Genomic DNA, 8,295 nt, shown 5'->3' with positions numbered 1-8,295 from the left:
AAAAGCTCTGTAGTGTAGGACAATGGAACGTAAAAAAGGAATGAAAATTCATTAACAGATACCAAGTATGAAATACTTAAAATATTTAAACACCACTTTTAATTGTTAGTTTTCTTACAGCTAAATAAAAAAGTACATTTCTATGAATTAATATATTTTTGGATAATAGTAAATTCTCATCATTTGTTACATAAATGAATGAAAGAATGATGAATGAAAATAGTTTCTTTTTATTAAAAATTAAATAGAAATATAATATTGCATGTAAGAACTTAAATAAATAACATTTGTGTCTTTTGCAAAAACATAATCAAGTGTCTAGTGTGTTGCTTAATGTCCCTTATGAAAGGAAAGATTTCTTTCATCAGTTCCTTATGAAAACTGAGGCTACAAGTTCTCTGCTGCCCCAAAAGGCTAGAAGGTGAGGCACCAAGAGTGGGCATGGTGACTTTGTCCTAGCCGGACTTTGGTTTCTCTGGAAACCTCCTTGGTAACTGTGGAGGAGGCAGGACACTCTGACCCAAGACAAAAGGCTGGTAGCTCCAGCCAAAGAAAATAAACCTGAGGAGGGAGAAGAAAAAATAATCCATCAGCTGTTCTTGAGAATAGTCTGCAGCAGAATCTATAGAGAGGACAACTAAAGTGAGTGAGCAAGTGACTTATGTGGACTGTGGATACCATAAGACATGTAGGGCCTGAACTGGGTTAGGAACAGTTGTACTTTTGGAAATGAGGTATTGCGAAGGGAAAAGTGAATGTGGTCTGGAGTGTGGTCTTGGCTCCTTGGGGTGTGCTTTCCTCTGGGGCCATCAGGGAGCTCAGCCCCTGTGTTCTGCCAGGGTTGGATACAAGGTTTCGCATGGAGGAGGATATCCTGCTGGCTGGAGTGGCAGAACAGTGACCTTGATTTGTCTTTTGGAAGATTTAAAAACCAAAAAGCACGAACATTCTAGTCCTTCAGCAATGCTTTCTCTGAAGGAATACTTAATGGAAGGACTTCTCCAGTTCACTATTCTGCTGAGTTTGATTGAGGTGCAGGTGGACGTGGATGCTTTCTTGACTTCACAGCTCCCCCGACTCTGGAAGATCATCCTGGGGCCCAGTTCTGCCTATACTCAGGCCCAGTTCCATACCATGAGGAATACCTCATATAGCTATGGTATCCACCCTAAGAGCATAGACCTGGACAATTACTTCATTGCCTGGCAGCTCCTCAGTCAGGTGAGGGCCCTGGACAGGTTCCAGGTGCCAGGCACAGAGGTAAATGCCTGGTTGGTTCACCAGGACATGAAGGGGTCTGTCTCTGGCAGCCAGCCCAGCTCAGGCCTTGCCCTCAAGAGTTCCAGTGGCCTCCAAGATGTGACAGGCCCAGACAACAGGGTGAGAGAAAGCAAAACAGAACAGGGATTCAGTGACAATTTGGAGGATTTGGGGGCTGTAGCCCCTCTGGTCAGTGGAGACTTAACCAAAGAGGACATAGACATCTTTTGGTGACAGGAAATTGATCTGGGGGCTGGGCATGAGGTTTTTGACTATAGTCATCACCAGAAGGAACAGGATGTAGATAAGGAGGTGCGAGATGGAGAACAACAGGAGGACACCTGGGCAGGCAAGGATGTGGAAGCTCCGGCACAGAACCTGTTAACGAATGGAGAGATGGGGGAGAGCTTTCCTGCACAGGTGCCTGGTGGGGCGGACCAGACAGCCCTGTCCCTGGAAGAGTGCCTTAGGCTGCTGAAGGCCACCTGCCCCTTTGGGGAGAATGCTGAGTTTCCAGCAGACATTTCCAGCATAACAGAAGCAGTGCCTAGCGAGAGTGAGCCCCCAGCTCTTCAAAACAACCTGTCTCCTCTCCTGATCAGGACAGAATCACGATTTGATTTGGAACAGCAGAGGCAAGATCTCATATCCATCATGGAAATGCAGGCCATGGAAGTGAACATATCAGCAAGTGAGATCCTGTACAGTGCTCCTCCTGGAGACCAACTGAGCGCCAACTACAGCCTTGCCCCCAACACTCCCATCAATCAGAATGTCAGCCTGCATCAGGCATCCCTGGGGAGCTGTAGCCAGGACTTCTCACTTTTCAGCCCCTAGGTGGAAAGCCTGCCTGTGGCCAGCAGCTCCACGCTGCTCCCGCGGGTCCCCAGCAATTCCACCAGCCTCAACTCCACCTTTGGCTCCATCAATCTGTCAAGGATCTTTTTTCTACCGCAGCTCAATGACACAGCCAATGATACAGCAAGCCCAGAGCTGCCTGACCCAGTGAGGGGATGTCTGTTAGAGGAAGCAATGCTGGATGAGGTCAGCCTGATGGACTCGGCCACTGACGAAGGCTTTAACCCTGTGCAGGTCTCCCAGTTCAAGGAGGAATTTGATTCTAACTCAGGCGTTTCCTTGGACTGGAGCCATAGCCTTTCCTCCCTGAGCAGTTCTTCCTCTTCCTCCTCTTCCTCTGCTTCATCCTCCTTTTCCGAGTAAGGCGCTGTTGGCTACAGCTCTAACTCTGAGACCCTGGGCTCTGTGGGCTACCAGTGTGAGTATTCCAAGTTCTGCCTCATGAGCTATGAGGATCTGTCTCAGCTCTCCTGCCTGCCCTACTTGGGTCATGTGTGCCATGACCACACGTACAACATGGCACCCAGTGCCCTCTCTTCTGCTGACCTGCCACCACCCAGCACTCTCAAGAAAGGCAACAAGGAGAAGCAGGTCCACTTACTGGACAAGCTGGAGACATGAAGTTCTCCTTCACCAATGACAGCATCATCAATCGGCCTGTGGAGGAGCTCAATGAGCTGCTGAGTACCAGTCAAGCAAGGCGCAGCTGAGCCTCATCCGGGACGTCGGCACCGGGGCAAGAACAAGATGGCGGCACAGAACTGCTGCAAGCACAAGCTGGACACTATCCTCAAACTGGAATCCGATAAGGCTCTGCTGCTGCGGGAGAAGGTGGAGTTACGGCGGTCCCTGTAGCAGATGAAGTAGAAGGTCCAGAGCCTATACCAGGAGGTGTTTGGACGACTGCGGGATGAGAATGGGTGGCCCTACTCACCCAGTCAGTACGCCCTCCAGTATGGGGGGGATGGCAGCATCCTCCTCATTCCTCATGAGATGGCTGACTGGCAGGCCCGGGGGGCAGGAGAGGAAGCCAAAGGACCAGAGAAAGAAAGCCTGGGGAGGAAGCGGGGTGGACGCTCATCAAGACCGAAATTGGAGATGGGCTGGGCTTGGGCCTGGACCTTCATGGGGGTACTTTATCATGCCTTCTTATCCAACACATCTTCTCAAATGGGAGACTGCGGGTCGCTGTAGAGGAGGCGGCAGGCACAGGCGCTGCCTGGCTCAGCTTCCCCTATTGGGGTGGGGCAGAAGTGGCCAGACCATTTGAGCGGACAGGATCGTCACCCCTACCCCTTTCCTGTGAAGGAAGGGTGGTGCTGGCATTGCTGGAGATAGAGGAGCTACAGGGAGCAAAGGCCAGCAAAGGGAGAGGGAGGGAGGGAGGGAAGAGAAGGAGGAAGGAAGAAAGGAAGGGAGGAAGGGAAGAAGCCCAACAAGTCGAAGTGAGAAGAAAGTCAAAGGGAAGATTAAGGTTGGCTTAGGCCAGGATTCCAGGAGGCAGGTTTGAGTGACTGCAGCGGGCCTACGTTATGGGTGTGATAAACCCCATTTTACCCTGGGGAGTGTACATAGGGTAGGGGCAGGGAGGCACATTGTTAACTTTCTGCTCCTTGCACTTTGGCTTCCCTAAAGGGGAGCTGTTGGATATCTCCTGTACGGTTTTAGTGCAGTGGGAGCCACTGGGACCCAATGTTGGCTTGGAGGTCAAGAGTCAAAATGCAGAGTGAACAGGGAAGGGAAGGCCTTTGCTGCAGCAGCCCCAACACCAAGCATGTCACTCAATGCCCTGCCACTACCATCTCCCTCCATGCCCCAGCCACCCCTGGGCTTAGGCTCCCCCTGTCTCCATCAGAGCCTGCATGTGAATGCTGTCCTCTTCCCACCTGGTTTGTGTTTCCCCACCCCTCACGGCCTGCCTGCACTTCTGTAGCGGGGGTGCTGTGCTGGCAGTGCTGGGGTCCTGGACCTGCAGTCTTCCTCTTCTGGGGGCTGTCCTGAGGCAGGGGGATGATGTGGAGGGAGAAGTCAGCTCATCAACCTCCAGGCAGTATTCAGCACAACACAGGTTCCCCCAGTCCTCTGCCCATCAACAGCTGGGCTTGTCATTGGAAAAAAAAACAAAAACAAATAAAAACTACAAAACCCAGCATCAGAAAACTAGACCTCTTAGAATTTCTTGAGCTTTTATTTATTTTATTTTTTAAATTTTTTTTAGGGCTTGTTTCCTGTTTCACTTATAAGGCCTAGAGTGCTTGTGTTGAGTAAAAAGGAGATGCCCCAATATTCAAAGCTGCTAAATGTTCTCTTTGCCATAAAGACTCCATGTAACTGTACGAAAAAAAAAAAAAAAAAAAAAAAGGAAAAGAAAACTGAGGCTACAGTGTTAAATGTTAACTGACTAAAGGCATGCCTTGGTAAGGTTCAAGCACATTGCTTTTTTAAAAAGTTTTACTTTATTTTTAATTGACACATAAAGATTGTACATATTTATAGGGTACAGTGTGACATTTTGATATATGTATACAATGTGTAATGATCAAATTAGGATAATTAGTGTATCTATCACCTCAAACATTTAGCATTTCTTTGTGGTGAGAGCATTCAAAATCCTCTCTTCTAACTATTTTGAAATATATGATATCTTATCATTAACTATAGTCACCCTTCCATGTGCAATGGAACACTAGTACTTATTTGTTCCACCTGACTGTAACTTTGTACCTGTTGACCTTATTTTTCTTTTTTAATGAGATATAATTTACAAATAGTAAGGTACACATATATGAAGTAAATACAGCTTGATGAATTTTTACCCACATCAAGATATAGAGAATTCACATCTCAGCACATTCCCTCATGTCTCCCCTCAATCACAAAGGCAGCTGCTTTCCTGACCTCTGACAGCATAGATTAATCTTACCTGCTTTTGAATTTTATGTAAATGGAGTCATATCATGTTTACTCTTTTGTGTGTGAATCCTTTTACTCCACTTTATATTGTTGTGTGCAGCAGTAGTTTATTCTTTTCCATTGTTGTATAGTATTCCAGAGTATGACCATAGCACATGTTATTTATTCAATCTACTGGCGATGGACATTTGACTTGGTTTCCAGTTTTTGGCTGTTTTGAATACTGCTCTGTGCACACTGTTTTTTGGACATAAGGACATGTATGTTGGGAGTAGGACTGATGTTATATGGTATGCATATATTTCACTTTAGTGGATACTACTAAACCATTTTACAAAGTTATTGTACCAATTTTCATTTCTACCAGCAATATATAAGAGTTCCAGTTGTTTTATGATAGAGTTTAGGAGTGTTGTCTTCCCAAAAACTCATGTGGAAATCTGATCCCTAATGTGGCAGTGTTGGGAGCTGTTTGAGTCATGGGGCAGACCCTCATGAATGGATTAATGCTCTCCCTGGGGGGTGGGGGTAGTGAGTGAGTTCTCACTTTATTAGTTCCCTTGAGAGCTGGTTGTTTAAAAGACCCTGGCTCCTCCCCGCCCCGACCCTGCTTCCTCTCACCATGTGGTCTACTTATACTCACTGGCTGCCTGCAATTTTCTGCCTTGAGTAGAAGCAGCCTGAGGCCCACGTGAGATACAGCTGTCCCAGAATCATAAGCCAGATATCCTCTGTTCTTTATAAATTACCCAGTTTCAGGTATTCTGTTATAGCAACACAAAAATGGACTAGTGCAGTTTACATTATGCACATTACTATTTAATGATCTCTTTCAGAATTATAGGTTCACTTTATTCACTTCAGTTTTATTAGAGGTAAGTCTTTTTTTTAATCACATTACTACTAATTCTAAACCAATTTCAGTTGGTGGTAGGGTGTTCTCCTAAGTATATGGTCCTTTTCCAACTGAGAAACACAGATTCCTTTTTCAATGGAAATGAAGGGACAGACTTCTACAACACATTGCTTTGCTCCACAGATCTGCCATGAGAGGAAAACCCCAGCTAAAAACTTTTTAAAAATACCCAGTCTATTCAAGGAAAAAACATGAATTGAAAGAGGTTTCTTAGTATGGAGGATATAAAACAGCAGACCAATTGCCTGTTTGTGACACCCAAGTAATCAATTTAGAGAGTAAAAATTTAAGAATAATGCTCTCTAGAATGTGTCAGAACGCTTCAATTCAGTTCTGCATCCTTGTTTTTTCCTTTTATTCATGTCTGAAGGCAAATCTCTGTAAGGGTCAGTAGGAAACATGCAAATTTCACACTTTGCACCCTCTCTAGCTTTTACTAAGTCTTATAGGAGAGTTTGGAGAAGAAAATCAAGCACAGGCTCTATCATGCTGTATCTTCATTTATAGTTGTTGTAATTTCCATTTTATTTCATAACGGAAAACACTACTTTTAATTTGGCACTTTAGGTCATTATCTCCAATCAGGCTCCTTGCAGTCTATCTTCAACTATTAATCGCAACTCTTAGTACAATCATTATTTTTGCTTGCTTTAAATAACATGTACTATGAACAGGAGTATATCCAGTTAATAATTTGAAGTGCATCAGCAAAATTAGATGGCATTAAAATATAGTTACTTCTGAAGAAAGCTTGTGGCATTACACAATAATGCATAAAAGATTAAACATTATTTCACGGTTCATGGAAAACTGAAAAACAATCATAAATCTGGAGTTATTTCTTGGGCTTTTGTATTGCTCCCTTAATCTGTTTATTTTCTTAGTGATTATAAATTAAATGCTTATGTTCTCATTTATAAATTACATCTTGACGTACAGGATGATCAGGCCATGCATATGTGAACAGTTAGAATGGCGTGAAATCAGATGCCACTCAATCATATCCTCTGTGTACATAGCATTGGTCCTGTCAATATAATGTAGATAGTCTACAAAGAGACCCTTTCTTTTTCCTCATAAGCCTGTTTTTTTTTTTTTTCCTTTTTGTCTTTTTTACTGACCGGTAATGGGATCACAACCCTCGGTGTTGCGCCCGCACCACGCTCAGCCAGTGAGCGGGAACCGGTCTCCACATGGGATCCGAACCCTCGGCAGGAGCGCCGCCGCGCTTGCAAGCGGCACACTCTCCAGTGCGCCACCGGGCCGGCCCACTGGTTTTTAAACAGAAGTTAAACCTTCCCAGTGCCCACCAGAGTCACATACTATAGCAATACTGAAGTAAGAATGATTTAAGGGGTACATTATCTTTAATACCTGTAAGTAATAAATTCTGCCTTTGGAAATAGAAAGATCTTTAAAAGACACACAATTTGTGCTTCAAAATGCCCAGCTATGATATGTCCCATAAAGATCCTGTTAACAGTTTATCTCATTAACAGCCCTTTGTACTCATCAGTTCAGGCTGCATTTTCCCATTGGGACATCATTTACAGTGCCCTAAACATACTTTCACAACATTCACCTGACAACATGAGCTGAGAGAAAAATCTTCAGACTGCAGAGAAACATCAGGAGGCCATGAATTCTTAATCAACTCACCAAATTATAAGAATGATGTGTATATCTCCTTGAAAATATCCTTAACGATAATTAACTAGGAAAAGAAACAGTAGACAGTTCAAAGACTTTGGCTAAGTACCCCCACCCCATTGTTAAGAGGATATTGTGAGGTGTTTGCATGAAGGGCAAGTTTCAAGATTGCTCTCTACTTTGAGGACTGGCATTAGCGAACATGTGGAAAGGAGAACAAAGAAGCAGAAATAGGCTAACCAAGTATCACTTGGTAAAAGGTCTTTAATGAGCAATGAAAATGATTTATAATTAGTACATGCACATGCTTTTTTAATGAGACCACACCAAAAAGCAACCTATTTCCTTTACAGGTAAATGAATAACTCCTCTTCTTATCTCCTTTAACACATTTATTTGCTCAACAGCTTCCTTTTCCATTCCTTTATAAAGTGACCATTAAACTTTTGCCAGAGTTTCTGTATTGTACTTCACTCAGATTGCATTTTATTATACCAGGAAAATGGTGATGCCTAATGTGGTAACTTGGAGTGTGAATTAAATCTACAGCTGTATCTCATGGAGATACGGTTGGCACTCAGACTGGACTTCCTGGGATGGCATGTCATTGTCCTATTCAAAATATGGTCTTCATACCATTGGCGTTAGTATCACTTGGGAACTTGAAAGAAATTCTAGGGCCCTCAACCAGATTTTCT

At 44.1% G+C, this 8,295-nt stretch overlaps 1 pseudogene; it reads left to right on the top strand.

Moving 5' to 3' along the window:
• The first annotated feature begins 913 nt into the window (after positions 1–913).
• Positions 914–3,388, top strand: LOC103605086 (annotated as a pseudogene).
• Positions 3,389–8,295: the final 4,907 nt, after the last annotated feature.

The sequence above is a fragment of the Galeopterus variegatus genome, unplaced genomic scaffold (assembly GCF_000696425.1).
Source record: "Galeopterus variegatus unplaced genomic scaffold, G_variegatus-3.0.2 Scaffold5580, whole genome shotgun sequence".
Taxonomy (NCBI): domain Eukaryota; kingdom Metazoa; phylum Chordata; class Mammalia; order Dermoptera; family Cynocephalidae; genus Galeopterus; species Galeopterus variegatus.
Note: the sequence above shows the minus strand (reverse complement) of the source record. Positions and strands in the feature narration are given on the sequence as shown.